Source organism: Helicoverpa zea, chromosome 31 (assembly GCF_022581195.2).
Source record: "Helicoverpa zea isolate HzStark_Cry1AcR chromosome 31, ilHelZeax1.1, whole genome shotgun sequence".
NCBI classification, from domain to species: domain Eukaryota; kingdom Metazoa; phylum Arthropoda; class Insecta; order Lepidoptera; family Noctuidae; genus Helicoverpa; species Helicoverpa zea.
Window position 1 is genome coordinate 14445521 of NC_061482.1, and position 21273 is coordinate 14466793.

The 21273-nt window shown below is 35.8% G+C and overlaps 1 non-coding gene across 1 annotated transcript; it reads left to right on the top strand.

The window, feature by feature from the left end:
• Positions 1-1730: 1730 nt before the first annotated feature.
• Trnai-aau lies at positions 1731-1804 on the top strand. Its single transcript has one exon. It is a non-coding gene; the product is annotated as a tRNA-Ile (tRNA).
• The last annotated feature ends 19469 nt before the right edge of the window (positions 1805-21273 follow it).

The following is a 21273-nucleotide window of genomic DNA, read 5'->3' on the forward strand; positions in this document are numbered from 1 at the left end:
TCGAATAAAAAAATACTAAATAAAGTTTTGTTTCACAATACACTTTTTTCATAAGTTAAAAAAGTTACAAAACTTTCAGTTTCCGAGTTGAAAAAAGCAGTCCAACATTTCACCATCAATCCATTCCAAACTTAGCAGCTTAAGCTGTCCGTGCAGACACTAATTATTTCAAGAGATAAGTCGTTTCCTAACTCTAAGTGTAAACAGACGAGCTTGTAGATGCTCAAGTCAACAAATGCAAAAGGCAGAAGTTTTATTTGTAGATGTTTTGCTCGTACTGTGTGTGGATATCATATTATAGTATTGTAGTTCATTTATTGATTACTCAACATATTTTTTACATGTTTAAATATTAAATTAAAAACATTTAAAAATATATAAAAATAGATAGCCACCGATATCGGGCACAGGGTCCAAGGTACCGGTGGTTAGGGTCCCAGAGACAGAAACCTCCTCACAATACGCGCCGTATCAAGGAGTACTGTCTTCTGAATCAGTCCCTCGATCCAGCCGCCTAACGAGAGCCTCATAAGGTGTTCATCGAGGCTCTTGGTTATCAGACCATTGGCCGTAACGACAATCGGCACAACGTCAGCCATATCGACATTCCACATGGCGACAACCTCGTGCGCTAAGTCAACATACTTTATTTGTTTCTCTTTCTCACCCTTCACGAGATTCTCGTCATGCGGAACGGCGACATCGATTATTATCATCGCGCGGCGCGCTAATCGATCTATCAGCACTATATCAGGGTTATTGCCTACAATAGTCCTGTCTGTGATAAAAACATACTATTATTCCCGGATTTTTGCCAGGCGAACGTGGGGCCGAAGCCAACACGATGAAGCCTTTTTGAGACAACTTTAATGGAGTGGTGACACAAATAGTATTTATTATTATAATATGTTTGTTTCATTGATATTCAGTGAAATTTGAGCCGTAATTAAAAAAAAAATGTTAAGCCAAATCCTTTGAAACTTGGGTGACGCAAGTTATTATTTTTGTAAGATTTTTAGAAAACAATATAAAAATGTAGTATTACATAATCTTAACTTACTCTGTAGTAAAATTTTAAACAATAACTCATCCAGCGCACTATGTAGTTTTAGGCCGATAAGTTAATACTTCAAACTCTAGTGGGAAAATAATGGGATATTGGCTGGAACTCGTGGTACAAGAATAACATATACATACATAGATACAAACTTTTAAAAAAATCAAAATCAGCTTATCTTTTTTGGTTGAACGCAATGATTATGTTTAACGCAGCAACAAACTTTCGTAGGATCGCGTGCGACCGCATCGCTGTGTTATAAAAGTCTAAGCACGAACAACTCCTGAAATTTACTTTCGTTTTGCTTTTGAGTGTGAAAATATGAAAGTATAAATAACATAATTTCACAATTAATAAATAATGTTTAAAATATAATGACGATGTACACAAATTTCATTCACTAAACTCCTTCCAGGTGGCAAGTCGTGGGATGAGTTAGAGGTTCGATCTTGCTGCTTTGTCTACCACATGCCGTAGATAGTAATGCCTGATGCACTCGCACATGTCTCAATGGGTGCTATTGCGGTGACAAGGCAGAAGCTATTGCTCCTATACTTATACCCTTCACTCTTGGGCACCAGATAATCTAGCTATCACCTTCTTTCATGCAAATGTGAACCTCGAGAGGCAGGAACGACGAAAGTTATCCTGAATTTCAGCACATTCAGTACATGGCACATTAGCGCAGTTGGTTAGAGCATCGTGCTAATAACGCGGAGGTCGGGGGTTCGAGTCCCTCATGTGCCAAATATCTTTTGCATGATTCCGTTTTTTCTCTAATGCGACCGTCTTCGAGCTATGTGTAAGCACCCACTCGCATAGGAAAGTACTAGCTGAAATGTTTTGTTTCCCAATGCACTTTTTACATAAGCTGAAAAAAAGCTACAAAACTTTCAGTTGCCTTGCTTAAAAACAGCGATCTTTAGAACGGTGATCTTGATAAAACCAGAAGATGCTTAGTCAGAACTTTTATTTATAAATGGCATTGTTGACATCATATTGTACCATCTATTATCATAGCATATTTTTCTTTTAATTTATATTTTGTTAATTTTTTAAGTAATTGCAATAAATTAAAAAAATACAAAAACGAGTTAGTCGAGCATTTGCTAAGGCGTAGCTAACTTTTGCTACGGCGTAGCCAACATGACAGCTACGCGTAGTATGATTCAAATTTTTATCGAATTGCAGATTAAATTGTTTAGTACATGTTTAATTTTAAGTTAACTATAATTGAGATTTTTCAGCTCACACCTGCATTAGGAAAGGTACTTCTCTGTAACAACTTTGCGTTGCTATGGAAACGGTTGTGGCTAACCTCGTGCTTGTGAAGAACTAACTATTGATCCCTTCTAATGTTTCAGTATTTTGAATACTAGGCTCTCATACAATATCAAAAGCCTTTCAGAATGCTATGGTCAAATGAATCGACTACTACTGACATCTATTACTTAGCAATAAAGTTACAAAGCATGCTGCAAGTTAATAAATTACTCTTTCTTTAATTTAACATAGAAGTAGTCCTGGATTAAGATTGGGTACATTAATATTTAGTTTAGTTTCAACGAGCAATATTAAACAAATTGTTACGTTTTCCTTCCCCGTCCTTATGCTAATATGATAAGATTAAGTCACTTTACGAAGCCGCTGTTTTTTTCCTACTAATTTTGAAATTCAGAAACGATACAAAATTATTGGGAAGATAAAAATAACGACATGCATGATTGTTTCTGTTTCCTACACTCCCAATATTGTATCTATCGGTCGATTTTCCTACTAGAGAGGTAAAAATTTTGACATTAGCTTTATACAAGTAGAGTCAAAATTGAATGGAGTAATGTCATAAATAAGTATTATTCTCTGTAACTTATTGTAAATGTTGTGCATACCTATAAGTGACATATTTACACTGTAAACACATACGTATGAAAGTAAGCAACTATACTTGTCTTGTAAATATGTTGTTGGTTGGCCTGAATAAATAAATAAATAAAGTCAAATTCCATAGTAAGTAGAATATTGGCCGTGGTTGTCAATAGGTACTAGTCTATATCTGTACTGACCCTACTTATTATCCATTCGCCAAGGTAATATCAACTGTTTTGACCAATGTTAGAGTACATTTCAATTAAATGTAAAACAAACCATCACATGTATATGTGTATTGATTCACAATGCATCGTGGTTGATTTATGCTTTCCTAGTAATGTGAGAAAGTTTCAAGATACTACAATGCTGTTTTCATGCAATAATACAAGACATAATAAATTCATCATACATACAGTTAAGTTATTTATTATTAAATGCACATAGTAAAATACAAGTATTTATGTGTACTATACGTGTACTCAGAAAATGCAAATCTGCAAGTCCTTGTACGGTTTGTATTGAAAGCTAGCAATCATCTTCTTTTGCTCTATGACTAATTAGGAAATCTTTGAGAAAAGAAAAAGTACCTTGTATAAAAAAGTCCACTCCTTCCATGTTCATGATTCACTAGTAGTTTTCCACCTACATGATATATGTATTATTAAATGAATACAATCTATGTAGTCATGTAGGCTACGTCATACAGAGATCCTTGCATCTATGCGGTACTAGTACATACAATTCAAAATATTGATCCCGTTTAGTATATATATAGTGAGCCCACTAGAACAGAACCCGTAGAAATAAGATCTTCCTGTCCATGTTTTCCTGGTAATGGGATTTTTTATTTGTAAATAGATACATGCAGTGTCTTAACTATATAATTTTCATCATCATAAAGAGGAAATATTTCGTTCAATTTTTCTTTAGTATTAATTAGTACTTAATTGATCACAAAGTTTCTTAGCTTCGTTTATTCGGTTTTCCAAATTTTAAGAAGCATCTGGAGTCAGCCCATAAAGTTAGATATAAAACAAATTTTACTTTTGACAATCAAGGTACTTTTTTAATTTTTAAAGACGCATTTGTTCAGTTCACTTAGGCGATTAAACCTTCCATTAGTATCGGATACTGAGGTCGTAGGTTTGAGACCTTTATGAGCAGATTTTTTCTTAACTGCAGGTTGCTGCACGCCGAAGACTTTTGATTAAACTATTTAAATTAAATCAAAATTAAATCAGGCAATTAAAAATAAACGGCTTATTCAATATAACTTCACTAGGGTTTCATAAAGTTGAAGAGTTGATTCAACGCCGCGCTTGTGTCGTCATAATTATCGATCTACCCCCAGTGCGTCAATGATGCAACAGAAAACGTCACGTGTTATCTCTATCGTGCCATGTCCCGAGGCTTCACTAGCATCCTGCGGATATGCTCGATTGCTCGTTATTTTATATTATTCTTATAAAATAGTTTATTAAGATGAATAATAATAAGAAGTGATAGAGATTATAATCTATAGAATCCATTCATTATGCAAAATGCACTTAGCAAGTAAAAACCTGTTTAAATCCATAAATACATATGAGATCTCTATACTTACATATTCTTTTGGCGTAATAAAATAGTCTAAATCAGAATTAAACTCACTTGAAATTAAATTAAGGACCATCCTAACACAGCATAGATATCATCGTCCCAAACCGACAATAGAAAGAGTAATAATATCACGCAAGAAGGATGGGATTAATAGAAATATCACACCTTTATAAGAGGCAAATAGTAAATCTCAAACAATTCTTCATTCATAAAAGAAACAGCCGTCAATTACATAAAACCATAATAGAAATAGATAAACATTATACACCAATAAACCTTAGAGAACACGACAACACAGACACAATAGATAGAGCAAAACACACAGAAGATGGAAACTGAAAGAATTACACGGCCGACACCCAAATGACCGGAAAAGTTTCGCTACTTCTGGAAATAGGTGTCTTCATTGGGTGCCACACAATGCAAATTTTTTGGCCTACTTGTCCTCCTCACACGACCGTCACCGGGACGCAGTGGATGCGGCTTGCTGAAATTGAGCAAAGTGGCGAAACTTGAGAGGACTCTGTCCAGCATCAGTCCACGTTTGTTAGATGTCTATCCAATTATCTGGTTAAATGGCATCCTGTAAACTTCGTTTCAGATGAGTTGGTATTTATTAGAAACTTATTCACGACACCCTTATTTATTCGCCAGATATAACTATCAAGTCATAGTTTGTCTTTTTTTTAACTTTGGTAGTAGCTTTGATTCTCTCGCTATCACCGTTTCAACTGCATGGTGGATAAGGTACACTGTTAAAAAACGTGAGTGTTTAGGTATAAATCGGTGTGGGGGATATCAGAAAGTAATAGAATGGGATGCTTACAACTGAAATTAATTGATAAAAATAAAATAATAAACGTACAGACGGTTTCATATTTCTGGAAGTGAAACTGATAGGATGCAACCGGTGACGTCATAAATGATCTGTCTATGACGCATGCGCACTACGCAGCGTCTAACTAACTACTTCATGACGTCATGACTTCTGGAACCTCCTACGTATCTATAAAATCCTGGTATCATGAATTCATATACATATATTATATTTGTGTAGATATCAAGAACGAAATACCGAATTAAAATAAACTCAAACAATCCAATAAATATTACTTACTGCTTAATTACATTACTAGAAATTCAGATACAAACAGGAGGTAATGGGTGATCAAAAAGAGAACTATATACAGCCTATTTTTAGCGCCATCTGTGAAAGGAGGCAGTTGCAAAAACAGGGTTTTTATGCTGAAATAAACTGAAACCGTAACAATACTAGTCTACTGTTCTTTATGTTATTATATTCCTAGTATAGATGTCCTTGCATCCTTAAGTCACCTCCTAACATTTCATAAAGTCCTAGTATAATTTGTGTAATTTATATAGTCAGCTTTATGCATTGACTCACCGACTTGTTTACACACTACCTCTGTTGCCCCACAAAAGCGCAATGGAAAATATAAGAAAATTATGGGTGTGTAAATAAATATGTTTTCTAATAATAATTACCTTGTTTTTTGACGACAGATTTTTTTCGGAGTTCCACCAATGAAGACGTTGGGATAGTCAAGATATTTTTTATAAATTTTCGCACCTTTAGGTTTTCTCACATAATAAGTAGGTATTTTAGTTTGTTGAAAATATGATATTAAAATCAAACTTTATTTCAGTGTACAAGATACGAACCAAGAAATCAAGAAGATGGCATTAATCTGGGAACATGAGGAAATGGGAACCTGTATAAAGAAGTAAGTACAAATGTTCCAATTACTTGGGTGGCCTTAAAATTTTGCAGATAGCCCACTTACGATAAAAAAGATGCACGCGGACGAAGTCGCGGGCGACCGCTAACTGTAAAATAGAACATGTTTTTAGGTTTAGTGATTTATAAATTTCCATACGGAATGAGCATGTAATACAGTAGAATCCGTTTATTACGACTCCGCCTAAATTTACCAACCGTTTATTATGACGTAATTAAACTACGAAGTTTTATTTTCATATAAAATTCTCTTCAACAATAATCGGGAGAGTAATGCGATGTCCGATAACTTGTTTTAATTCAGAGAAAAGACGTACAAACGCGTGTACTTATTGCATATTATTTATATATTATCTCTCTTATGTCTTTGTCTAGTTAAATAAATATGTACGCAGTGACAAAATGTTTTTTTTCCTACGAATTGCTTAGTATGACGTCCGCTTACACGCTATGACGGGTTTGTAAGGTCCCTTAACCCTTTGATGTCATTATAAACGGATTCAACTGTACTACTATAACTAGGTGTTTAATTAAACTTCTGAATGTTAAGACTGTTTATGATAAAAGATCAATGATCATTTCAAGCCTATAGCGAAAAGATCATAACCATGTTTTCAATAATGGTGACGATAATAATTATAACAGATCTCGCAGTACACACTGCGTGCTACGGCGTAGTACATTGCGTAGCAGAATGCTACGAGTTTGAGAGTACCCTAATATTATTCGTAGCGATTACTGATAATATTTGTAACAGTGTGTGTCTGACTCTAATTACAAAACAAAAGTTTGATGTAAAAAGCGAACAAGTAATAGCCTCCCTGAAATCTTTTTTTTTTACGGTTTCACAGTAAATTGTAATTGTAAAATGACGCTCGCTTAGAAGTTAATTCATATATTCATTACGTCTGAATTTGATTTGAATTGAAAAAGTTTTCAGTCACGTGTTGGCTTTAGTCACAAGTAACTTTTGTTGTACATTATAAATAGTTGCTGTCACCACTGCAATAAAAAAAATCCTCCCGATTAGATCGATTAGATAGTATCAAAACAGCCTGAAAACTCGGTAATGCAACAGTAAAACCCTCAAGTAATACTAGGACATCATAAACTGATAGAACTTGCCTGAAAGGTTCAGAAGTTAGCTGATGGAATTAAGGCCATCTATGTTCACATTGCTGCCACAGCTTAAGCTGTTGTGGAATACATAACCAAGTCTTTGCAGAGGTAAAAAATAGATGGCAACATTTTCAATTATGCAATGTCAGTCGGCAATTTCCCATCAATGGAGCCCCAAAATATTACCAGGATCTCATAAGCAAGAAGAAATGTTATGGGGAAAGAAGGCCATCTGTGTTAATTTCTCAAAACTTTCAATTATAGTAATTTCACCAATTGCGAAACTGTTGCATGGGACGCTGATAGGTGGCAGTATTTAAATTATACGAATTGGCTAGTCATTTTCCATCAAAACGACCCCAAAATGTTACCAGGAGTGCATAAGCGGATGGAAGTAGTCTAAAACAAGCAAAGACATCTGTTTAACAATCATAACATCGTGCAGCTTCAATAAGTTGTAGTACGTAACTTGTTTTTAGAAACGCTTCTAAGTTTTGTTGCAGATAGAAAATAGATGGCAACATTTTCAATTATGCAATGTCAGTCGACAATTTCCCATCAATGGAGCCCCAAAATATTACCAGGGTCTCATAAGCAAGAAGAAGTGATATGATGATAGAAGGCCATCTGTGTTAATTCCTCAAAACTTTCAATTATAGTTACTTCACCAACTGCGAAACTGTTGCATGGGACGCTGATAGGTGGCATTATTTTAAATTATACGAAGTGGCTAGTCATTTTCCATCAAAACGACCCTAAAATGTTACCAGGAGTGCATAAGCGGATGGAAGTAGTCTGAAACAAGCAAGGACATCTGTGTATCCATCTGAACATCACGCAGCTTCGATAAGTTGCAGTTCGTAACTTGGGCTTAGAAAGACTTTGTAAGTGTTGGTACAGATAGAAAATAGATGGCATCATTATCAATTATACATATGTATGTGCATTCCTTGAAAAATACTGGTACTCAGCTGTATCCGGTTAGACTGAAAGCATACCCCAACATAGTTGGGAAAAGGCTAGGCAAATGATTGATATCTACATATCTATCCATATCAAGAAATATTTAAGAAGACCATCTACTAGGATTTCATAAACAAATAGGAAGTTTCTTGGTAGGATCAACAGGTATGCATGATTATCGATAACGCCATCTATCTCTGTATTTCCTCAATTTTCTAAAATTTACTAGCTATTTAAGCACATTAATGATGACGACGTCAATGATAACATAGAGTTAGGCTTTTAGCGCAGTAACATTAGCTGGCGCTAGAACATAATCTAAAAATGGCAATTTTAGGACACAAATAGTTTGATTCTGCAACTACACCTTAATCTTTTTCGGATCGAGAGATCCTAAAATGTGGCCTAAATTATTTCTTCCAAATTTCAAGTCTCCGCATCCAATGATGCAGGCAGACAAGACACAAGATTTTATATAAGAAGATGAACTTGGGCCTCAGAACAACTAGCCATTAAAATGCCGACGTTTCTTATTATTATTCTTAGAGCCGACTTTTCAATCGCCAGATAACTTTTGTATATACTACCATCCACTCGCGGCTTTGCTCGCGTGGTGTGTTGATTAAAATTAGCCTATGTGTTAATCCAGGGTATCACCTACCTACATACCAGTTTTAAACAAGCGATCTAGCCGTTTTTGCGTGAAAGAATAACAAACATACATTCTCACAAACTTTCAATTTATAATATTAGTAGGACGAGTAGGGTTTATAATATTAGTAGGATATGTGAAACCGCTATATTTATTCCTCATAATGAAGTTAACTGATAGTTTAAAAATCTTCGTACAGGTGTCTGGACGGTTATAAAAATATTGTGTTACCTATGTATGTTGTGAACTAAACATAATTATTTCACTTTGAAAGCTGTTGATAGTCTTATTTGCCAACTAGTTAGAGTAAATTCGACATCCGAACCATCAGAACGATCATTACAACGGTTTGATGTTTTCATATTCTGAATTTACTTGATTTAGGGTACTTTCATAAAGAAGCAGGTTTCCGAAACAGACAAATCTTTGCGGGTCTGTACCGATCGGCGTGGGTATAATATTTCAGTATTGTCTATTCACTCTCTTATAAAGAACTTGTTGGAACTTGTCTGTCGGTACCTGAACCATACAAGCTACAAGGGTTTGAGCGGTTTGAGCAGTTAAGGACAACTATGTGTTGCCGCACACGGGCGACACGCGACAGCCGCAAACGCTGCCACAAGAGGCATGACAGTCGACACTTTGCTGTCGGTGGTTGCTATTTTTTTTAACCCAGGCATGCAGTATTACAATGCACTCGGACTAAGAATTTTATGTCGAAGTTTAGTGGCCAGTGCGGGCCACAAGAAGCAAGCTGCTGTGGCTTCCACCGGCGCCAACCGTGTGCGAGACCATATAAAATGTATGAAAATTACAGGAGATATGCCAGTGGCGGCGTTTTGTGGTTGTGGCCAATGGCCCGTGTGCGGGAGGGAGCCCTAAGGGCAGATTCACCAGTTTCTTAATGTGAGTCAAGAATGTATCGATCGGTACTGGCCTGTATAGATTTGTCTGTACCGGAAACCTGTTTTTTTAGTAAGCGCTCTTATGCTGGTGTATTTTAGCGCATGTGCAAAATGGTTGCAGGGTACCACGAACACAACATCATAAGAATATCGCACTAAGACTTGCACTGTGTTATAAATACTTTTCTATCACATTATAGTGGAGACCACGGTACTGAGTGCTTAGTGCGAGTTTTCGTGAATTTTTTTACGGACTCACATGAGAGCGCGTATACTAAGATTTGTATGGAACAAAAACAGCTCCACCTAGTGTCAAAAATTGGAACCTGTTTTTGTTCCATACAAACAGTGTTGCCAACAGTTGTAGAAGCTTACCACCAGAGTCAACTTTTAAAACCACCAGAAAACCACTAACAAAAATTTATCCCACACTTAAAATCACCAAATTCACCACTAAAAAAATATTGTTTATATTTTATTGTAACCTAAAACAATTTAATCATCCAAAGATGTAACTCGGCAACGATAGAAAATTAAAACAGACAAAGCATTACATCTGTTTAGCAATTCATCCGACCCGATCCGAATCCTTCACAAATTATAATCGGCGTAGTAGTTTCACAAATTGTTTAGTTACGCATTTGACCAATGAATGAGTACTTAATATAATTATATAGTAGTCGTTCACCTTTTTGTTTTGTAGATGCTTTTTTGACATTCCGTGAGACTTCAAATCTCCATAGTAACTCCTTAAAGTTGTACCACAAAACTTACATTTCGCTACTTGACCCGCAGTACTTTCAACATTTCGCCACTAAATAGGGGACTTAAACCACCAGTATTAGTGGAAAATCCACTAAGTTGGCAACACTGCATACAAATCTTAGTATACGCGCTCTCACGTGAGTCCGTAAAAAAATTCACGAAAACTCGCACTAAGCACTCTGTTGAGAGCTATACATTTTTTTGTACTAGGCTATCTAAGGAGATTTTTTTAGTATACCACGAAGTCTATTAAAGCTAGAATACATAAAAAAATTTGTCACTAATTATACAACATGTAACGTAATTCACGCACACCCTCAAACACCCTAATTAGAATATTATGTTATAATCATAATACATACACTGAATTTTTAACTTAACATGTATATGCATTATTATTTACTAAATTAGTTATACCAATTCTTGGAGAACTTTTTGGTCATACTACTACGCACGCAAATATCGCGCCGCGCGCCGCTCGACTCGACACAACATAACGAAACTACGGAAAAAGCCGACAATACACGAAATCTTATTACTTTGAGTTACGGTCTATTTGAATTTGTTTTGACTGTACAGGGTTAATATGACAATAATTTCCATAGTTTTAATTATTTTTGGGATAAAAAATTACCTATATTAAAAATGATATAAATCGATTCAGTAAACGATTCTGAACAAACTAATTTCAGAATGTGCGTTAATTAAGTTACATGTTATATATCAAGTCTTTATTTTCCCGCTCTCATAATTTCATTTAAAACTATTTGAGGCTTGCCACGACAGTTTTTCTATCGTAACCTTAATATTTAACCGAGTAAAAATTCAAAATTATTTATTCATCAAAAAAAATTACAATAATGTTTGGCAATGGCAATGAAATTAAAGTCGTGGTGGCCGAGTGGGTAAAGGACCAACCTCTCAAGTATGAGGGCGCGGGTTCGATCCCAGGTCAGGCAAGTACCAATGCAACTTTTCTAAGTTTGTATGTACTTTCTAAGTATATCTTAGACACCATGGACTGTGTTTCGGATGGCACGTTAAACTGTAGGTCCCGGCTGTCATTGAACATCCTTGGCAGTCGTTACGGGTAGTCAGAAGCCAGTAAGTCTGACACCAGTCTAACCAAGGGGTATCGGGTTGCCCGAGTAACTGGGTTGAGGAGGTCAGATAGGCAGTCGCTTCTTGTAAAGCACTGGTACTCAGTGTGTGTGTGTGTGTGTGTGTGTGTGTGTGTGTGTGTGTGTGTGTGTGTGTGTGTGTGTGTGTGTGTGTGTGTGTGTGTGTGTGTGTGTGTGTGTGTGTGTGTGTGTTATGTGTGAATGTGTGTGGAGTCGTATTTGTGAGTGTGATTGCCATGGAGCTTGTAGAGGGGCGAATTTGAGACAGTACATGTATAAATACACACGCATTTAAATAGGTTGTTGTTGCAATCAAAATCCGGTTAGTTCGGTAGGATGGATGATGGTTGCAGCAAAAACAACTTTCACCTTTAACAAACCTTTGGTTCCCTAGTACCACGAGATAGCACAAAGGTAAATCCTCTAGAAGACAGAAGATCCTCTAGATATTTCATTGGAAGAAGTTAATAAAGATTTAAATTTTTAGGAGGATTTTGAGAAGGGTGACGTTCTAGAATTCCATACAAAAATTGAAATTTCTTTCTTATGTTTCTTTTGCCAGAAAAAATCGAATGCTGCACTCTAAATCATCTCCTAACATTTCATAAAGTTCTAGTATAATTTGTGTAATTTAGCCAGCTGATGCATTCAATCTCTGAATAGTTTTGGTACATTGCAGTTTAACACACATTGCCCACAAAAGCGCAATGAATCATTATAAAAAACTAGCTTTTGCAGTACACCCGCGGTTCTGACATCAGGATGGCGGATGTACCTAATTTTTAATTATACGGGTGTAGGTACACAGATTTTCAAGAGAAGTACGTAAAGGTATACAGAAGGTACCAAATAACTGTAATTAGGTGAATCTGGAAATTACACCCGCCATTCTGATACACACGATGAACCGCCTCGCGTTTATTCAATCCTGGTTGGTACTTTCGTTTGGCAGAACCAGCGCGATTCAGAGGGGCAGCAATTGTACCAGTAACGCCATCTCTTGCTGTTGCTGTTTTTATACAATTTCTGTACCACAAAAACGATCCATTTAAACAAACAAGTGAAAACTTCAATACTTAATGAAGAGGACAAGATATTAAATAATTAAGTTAGCTTAATTAAAAATAAAATAAATATTTTTGTACTAGCCGTTTTCCCGCGGTTTCACCCGCGTCCCGTGGGAGCTACTGCCCGCACCGGGATAAAATATAGCCTATGTTACTCGCAGATAATATAGCTTTCAAGTGGTGAAAGAATATTTAAAATCGGTCCAGTAGTTTTTGAGTTTATCCATTACAACCAAACAAACAAACAAAGTTTTCCTCTTTATAATATTAGTATAGAGTATAGATATAAATTGTCGGGATGTAGGAAAAGTTACATTCGCTGAACATGTTTTTTTAAAGTGACTAATGAATGCCAAGATTGAAGATGCCTGAAGTCATAGATTGTAAAACTAAAGTTGTGCATTGCTATCACGCTACCTCGTATTTCATCGCATTTTTGGCATTTCGTCAATGGAACCCTAAAATATTACCAGGATCGCATAAGGAAGAGGAAGTGATATGAGGAAAATAGGCCATCCCCGTTCCGACTCGAATACTATCAATATCACCATACCTATCACATGAACTGTGTTGCCAAAGCAAAGTTTAAAACCTCCTATTATTGTAACGAGATCAAAGAAGCAGATTGAATGTAAAATTCATATTTATAATATCAATGCGTAAATGTTTAAACAATAATATAAATAAAATACGTAGTAAACTTATGTAAATCATTAAAACATTGTGTAAGTATTCCATAATAGGCATAGGCAAAGCAAAGGTAATTAGTTCGTCTTTTACTTAACCCTAAAATAATGGACACGTTTTTTTTTATTTTCTCTCAAACAACAACAACGAAGATATAACACGATTGAATTTTGCGTTATGTCACTTCTAAGTAAAAATTTGATACAAACGTGACGTCACAAGCCCCCACTCTCAATCTTTATTGCGTTATATCTTAGTAAATATTTAATATTTTGTTAAAAAAAAAGGCGCCTGATATTTTTGGCTAATCTAAAATGCGGACTAAATGGAATTACTATTTTTTAGCCCTGTCATAATGCCTATTTCGTCTGAAGTATTATTTTACTTTACAGGATAGATCACTATATAATGCACATAATCTTGTATCTTCTTTAACGTATATACATATAATAAATAAAATATTTCCTTACAAATTGGGACCATTTATTGACTGGTATTACTGGCTTATGTCAGTCGCGGCAGCCATTCTCTGCGTGCGCAAAGACTAGTTGACGAACAGAAATTATAAATTCATTTGTTTTAAAGTTGTGTATTAGCTTGCACTTGGAGAGGCCTATGTCCAGCAGTGGACTGCTATAGGCTGATGATGAATGATGAATGAATGAATTAGCTTGAATTCTGACTACCATTGCTTTTTATGTAATTTTATTTTATTTATTAGGGAAAATAAATAAGTACACACTTAATATAATCAAACAAAATGGTTAACAAGTATACATCAGTGAGCAACTATAGTTCGGCCATTCAGAGAATGCGTTCCTGACACGTCGCGATTGAACTGACGACGTAACTACATTCATTGATTATTGATATAATAATGTTGTTTTAATGCTCCTCAATTGTTAAAACGGTAAACAACCAGCAAAAATATTTTTATCGTAACTGCAACGCCATTGCAAAGTTACGTCGTCAGTTCAATCGCGACGTGTCAGGAACGCATTCTCTGAATGGCCGAACTATAACTACGTTATATTTAGTGTGTAGCCCAAAACATATTCAAAATAATAAAGTGCGGGAAAAATAATAAACTTGACAAACATGGCGACTAGAAAAAAAACACGTATGTAGGTATTACTTTTCGGAATTTAGCGGGAGTTTTAAGCTACTTTCACTTCTGCGTTATTACTCTACTTTAAAAAGGTGCCAACTTCGAAAATTTGGGTTGATTTATAGCATGGATGGGAAACTTACGCCTATCTCTGACTAGATTCGTGCATATTGCATTTGATAAAGAGGAAAGCTGTAGTTTTGGTAATACATGAACCGTTAAAATCAGCCTGTAGATACCAGTATTAATATAGTATGGAGTGCTTGAAATGCAAACTTCTGGACTCTTATGATTCTCTAGTACCGTGGCAGAGCATAGTTGCCTAACCTTTTTCAAAGTGGTATTACAATCTGTAGTATATACAATGAAGAAAGAATTGATTGTTTCGATATTTGCTCTTGTAACTCTGAAACTAAATATATATTTCGAAAAATTCTTTCATTGTTGGAAGCTCAAATCCCTGACGAATAATATATATAGGCATTATAGGCATTTACCCAATTTTATACTTTTTCAGTATTTAAGTGTGATTATTACAGAATTCTCATACACGCTAAGATTGCTACGCCGTAGTGCTACGCGGTAATGCTACGCCGTAGTACTACTGTTGTGTGTTTGGTTTCAAACTTTACTTTGAAAATGTGATTTTAGTGATAGAACACCGATAGCGAGCATTGAAATAAACATTTGTAGGCCATAACGTTTAACGTTCGTCCTTCATATGAGACAGGTTCAAGGCCAGCAAGTAGTCTTTCTCGTTTAAATCGTACTTATCTTATCTTATTTATAGTTATACTAGCTTTCGCCCGCGGTTTCACCCGCGTCCCGTACCCGGATGGTGACAAAAACCAGTCCTAAAACCTTCTCCCGGGTCTAAGTTACCTCCCCCCTTTAATTTTCAGCCAAATCGGTCAAGCCGTTTTCATGTTATGTCGTGAAAACGGAAAGCGGGTTTCATTTTTATATATATAGATATAGATATAGATATAGATATAGATATGTGTGTGTAAACAAATATGTTTGCTAATTTAAGTAGCTTGTTTTTTTATATCAGATTTCTTTCCTCAGTTGCACGAATAAATGCGGTGGATAGTCAAGAAAAGACAAGGATTTTCACAGCATTTGTAAGGATTTCTCAATAATAAGTATTTTATTTTGTCGAAAATGTGTCGAATATACTAAAATCAAACTTTATTTCAGCATACAAGTATACGCAATACAGTTTCAAGACGCTGCCATTACCTAATCTGGTAACATGAGAAGCTAGTACCTTGCATAAAGAAGTAAGTACAAATGTTCCAATTATAGTGTACTAAGCACGCACACGCACAGTGTATAATTTTAGTTCAAAAGCGGACAGTCTCTTTTTATAGTTTATTCCGATGGATATATGCCAGTTTAAATGAACAACATGGAACATTTAACGTACAGAGCTTCAGAACTATAATATGGGTTTCTAAATTAGTTTGGCATTGATAATATTAGTCGGATCTATATATGGTGGATTAATGGGTAAAGAAACAACTTCTCAAGTATCAGTGATACCAATGTAACTTTTCTAAGTTTATTTGCACTTTACAAGTATATTTTGGTAACGACCGTCTTTCGGAGGGCAAGATAAACTGTAGGTTCCGGCTGTCATTGAACATCTTTGGCAGTCGTTACGGTAATTAAAAGCCAGTCTTACTAAAAGTAAAAACTACGTAACTGGGTCGAGAAGGTCGGATAGGCAGGCAGTCGCTCCTTGTAAAAACACTGGTACTCAGCTGAATCCGGTTAGACTGAAAGCATACCCCCCAACATAGTTGGGAAAAGGCTAGACAAATGATTAATACCTATATATATATCCATATCGACAAATATTTTAGAAGACCATCTACTAGGATTTCATAAACAAATAGGAAGTTTCTACGTAGAATCAACAGGTATGCATGATTATTGATAACGCCATCTATCTCACAGCTGTAATTTCTCAATCCTCTTGAATTTCCTGAACTTCACGAACTCCAAGCAAAGATGTCGCTTTTCCTGAAAATCCATAAAATCCTGGAGTTTATATGGAGCTGAGTATCATTCCTCATGAATCACTTTGACAACTAAGACATAAAAATCGATTAAATATACATTAAGCACACGTCAAAATTGCTATAAGTGCCACGTAAAAATTTTTTTTATGGTAGACGCACCGCTTCGTTCTTGATACCTACTATACTCAACCAGATTCATGTTGGCTTTAGAGACTCACTAAACAGAAAAAATATAATATAAAATGTAAACCGGAAGATTACTTCATTGACCTTATAATGAGCGCGTTGATCCAATTGCTGGCCATGTCATTCTGAGACAGACCCCAGAGGTCTAATTGTGTGCCTTGTTTAAGGTATATGTATAACGTATTATGCGAAAGAAACAAAAATATAATTATATTTGCTCGAAAATATTTAAACTTAAGTTAAGCCACTGACTGACTAACATACATTCGAAGATAACCCGAAATGGTTTTAATTAATGTGGCTGATAGGTGAACTATCTAAAGGCTATACTTTAATCTGAAGTTTGCTTGCGCTAGTTTACCTGTCTGCTGAGTTTTGGAAAAATTTTCGATGTAACATTGTGAAACATCGTAATAATTTTGATTCTCATACCCATTTTCACTGACAACATAAACGTTCGTTTTTCTTTAAACATCTGCTGACTATGATTTTACTTGAAAGCTCATAGTAAATAGTTTTATGAACATGAATTTATTATATTATTATATTAATGTCGATGAACTTGGGCTTCAGAGCACTGGACTTTAAAATCGACATTACCTTATATTATACTTAGGCCGACTTTTTCAAACGCCAGATAGCTTATATCTGAAGAATTTTTGACGTTTTGACAGCTTTCGTATAGAAAATGCTTTTGTTAAACCGCTTTATTTATTTCCCAGGTAGAAAGTAACTGACAATTAATCGTCCCGTATACGTGCCTGGATGACTCTAAAAAAATTGTGTTATGTTATGAACCAAAACGATTCCACTTTGAAAGCTGTTGACAGTAACATTTGCCAAATAGTCAGGGTACATTTTCATTCGACATGCGAACCATTAGAAGGGCTTAACGTTTTCATTCTATGACTGCGTGACTTAAGCTGGAGAATTTTAGCGCATGTGCAATATGATTGCAGGGTACCAGGAACACAACATTATAAGAAGATCACACCAAGAGGCTTCTACTATTTTATAAATATTTCTTATCACATCATAGTGGACGCCATGTGTCTTTTGTGGACGCAGTAATGATATTTATTTATTTATTTATTTATTTAATACTTCTTGCACATATAGTACAATGGCGGACATAACGCCTAAGGCGTTCTCTACCAGTCTACCTTTGGGTGGCGGAGAGAAAGTGTTGGTAGGTGCAAACAAAACCGAAAAACTAGTATGAGACATAAACCTACATATATTAAAATACACAAATAAGTTAATAATAATATATATGTGTATATATAATATATAACTATATAAATATATACACTACATACAATACTAATAACATATCAAGAAAATTAATTTGAAACTGACTGTTTATGTTCCTGCCAATTTCCCAAGATAGTGGTCACGAACTTTGAGTTTGAAGGTGTGACGGCTATTTACCATCCTGATCTCCAGAGGTAACTCATTCCAGAGAAGAATAGATTTAACAAAGAAGGAAGAGTGTATGATATCAGAACGATCTGTAGGACATTGTAGAAGGCGATTTTTGAAAGAGCGTAAATTTTTGTCATGATGTGAGCCAAGATATTTGAAATGAGAAGTTAATTAAGAAGGTGCAGTAGGAGTGTGAAGAATAGAGAAAAGAGTAGTCAATGCCCTCACCTCACGACGCTGCCTAATAGGCAGCCATCTGCGCTGCGTTCGATACACTGACACATGATCGTACTTGCGAAGATTAAACACGAATCGAATGCAATTATTGAGAAGCCGGTCAAGTTTATTGAGCAGATCTGCATTCAGGTCATAGTAGCAAACATCACCATAGTCGATTATGGGGAAGATTAAGGTTCGCATAAGCATCGCTTTCACACTGGGTGGAAGCAAATTTTTCAGGCGGTAGAGGAACCGTAGTATGTTTGTGACTTTTTGGCTGACAGCTGCGACTTGTGCTTGCCAATTAAGTGTGGAGTCCATTTGTAAGCCAAGGTTCTTAATATTGCCACTATACGGTACTATTATGCCATTAAATACTACTGGCGGCAAACTGGAAGTATCTACCCTGCAAATAGTTCTAGAGCCACCAATAATGATGGCTTGGCATTTCCCAGGGTTGACGGCCACTCCAAACCTGTCCGCCCAATTTTTCACAACCGCCAAGTCTGTATTGATCTTATCGAGCGTGTCAGCCAAATCATCAACTGTCGTATGTCGATATAACTGCAAGTCATCGGCGTAGAGGTGATACGAACACTGAAGCTCAGGAGTAAGTAAATTTATAAATACTGCAAATAAAAGAGGTGAGAGTATGCCGCCTTGAGGAACGCCAGCATCCAAATTACACCAGGTCGACGAGACCTCATCTACCCGAACCGACTGCTGGCGTTCCCGAAGATAGGAAGAAAACCAGTTCAATGCCTTAGAAGAGACCATAAGATATGACAGGATGGATAAAAGGATATCGTGACTGACGGTATTAAACGCATTTGTGAAATCCACTAAAACCAACACTGTCAGGTTAGCGTCTTGAATGGCGTGTCTAATATCACCAGTCACTTTGAGGAGGGCAGAGGAAGTGCTATGGCCTGGCCTAAACCCAGATTGAAATGGGCTCAAAAGTTTGTTTTCGTAAACAAAACGAGTGAGTTGTTTAAGGGCACAAGCCTCTAGCACTTTGGATAAGAAAGGCAGGATCGAGATCGGACGGAAATGATTCGGAAGAGTTTGAGAGTTTCATGCATTTCCAATACTAGCCTTTATTTAAGAATGGATTTAAGGATGTTACAATATAAAAATATCAATATAATATAAAAAAATGTTGAGTGACCGATGCTTATATAGGTACGTGATTCTACTCATGAATAACAAGCAACTTTCCTAACGTAACTTTTTTTATATATTTATATTTATTTTATATATATAATTTTTAAGGCTTGCCACGACAGTTTGTCGATCGCAACATACCTACTTCAATATTTAAACCAGCATAACGTACAAAACAATTCGTGAAAACACATTTATCGATAGATGCTCACACATTTAAATAAGTTGTTGTTGCCATCAAAATAACTTTCACCTTCAACAAGCCTTTGCTTTCCTAGTACCACGAGATAGCACAAAGGAAATATTTCAGTTAAACAGGAATCCTCTAGAGATTTTACTCGTCCCATTGGAAATTAAAGATTTACATGTAAAAGCGGTCATTTTGATTTGTTTTCTCGATTTTGGAAATTCTTTTGTAATATTATTCTATTGCCAGAAAAAATCGAAAGAAGCACATCAGATAGCATTAAAATGCCATCTATTCACATTTTATTCTCACTTTAAAATATAACTTAGTGGCCAATTTTTGCAACAATAGATGGCGTTGAAGGTGAAGCCTGAACCTGTGAATCGCGCTATTAAATTCTGGCAAACAGTTCCTGTTCAGTTCTCTCACTAGAGCTGCATAAATGCAGAGGAAATCTATGTGATTGTAGTTCCAAATATAATATGTAGTTGGTGGTATTATACTCCATTTAAATGTAGTAAGAACGTTAATTCGTTCTTCATTAAAAAAGGACCCTGATATGGTCAATGATTAAAAAGGTAACAGTACATGTGTGTATAAATATAATATGTACGCAAAAATTAAATAAAAAACACTCAGCAAGCTTGATGAACGCTCATTTTTTAGGAGAAAAATGAGAAAGGGGGAGTTCCCAGCTTATTTTGCATTCTCCGCTACATGTTGCATGACTGCTATTTATTTACACATTTTGTAAATAAAAAGTCAATGCAGCTTGCCAGCTGAACAAAATTGTAAACGCAAACAGCCAAAAGGCCGCTATCCAAGGAAAAAAATTGTTTTCATTTCAATGTAGGTACTGGAACCCCATAGACATTAGAAAGTCAAAATCAACGCGCTCGTGATAGCGACGTCAGTAAATAAGTAAGCTTGCCGAAAACAAATCCAGTATACGTAAATATTCGCGAAGAAACATGAAAATGGCTTGACCGATTTGGCTGAAAATTAGAGGGGTGGTAACTTAGACCCGGGAGAAGGTTTTAGGATAGTTTTTGACACCATCCGGATAAGGAACGTGGGTGAAACCGCGGGCGAAAGCTAGTTATGTAAAAATTAAAAACCTTAATTGAATAGATTTATACTCATCATAGAATTAGGTTAGCGTTTTGAAAGAGGTTTAATGTTAACAGTTTATAGTAGATCACTTGGACTATCTATATGCTATGCTGCTTTCAGTACGTCATTGAGATGGTAATCGATAAGACAGCCTGCCTTCCTAGTATTACAGTCGTACTCGTGACGTATCATCGTCTACGACGTCATGTCACCAGCCGGTAGACATTCGTGAACTTGAACTACTAGCGCTGCAGCAATAAAAGGAGATGAGCTTTTAA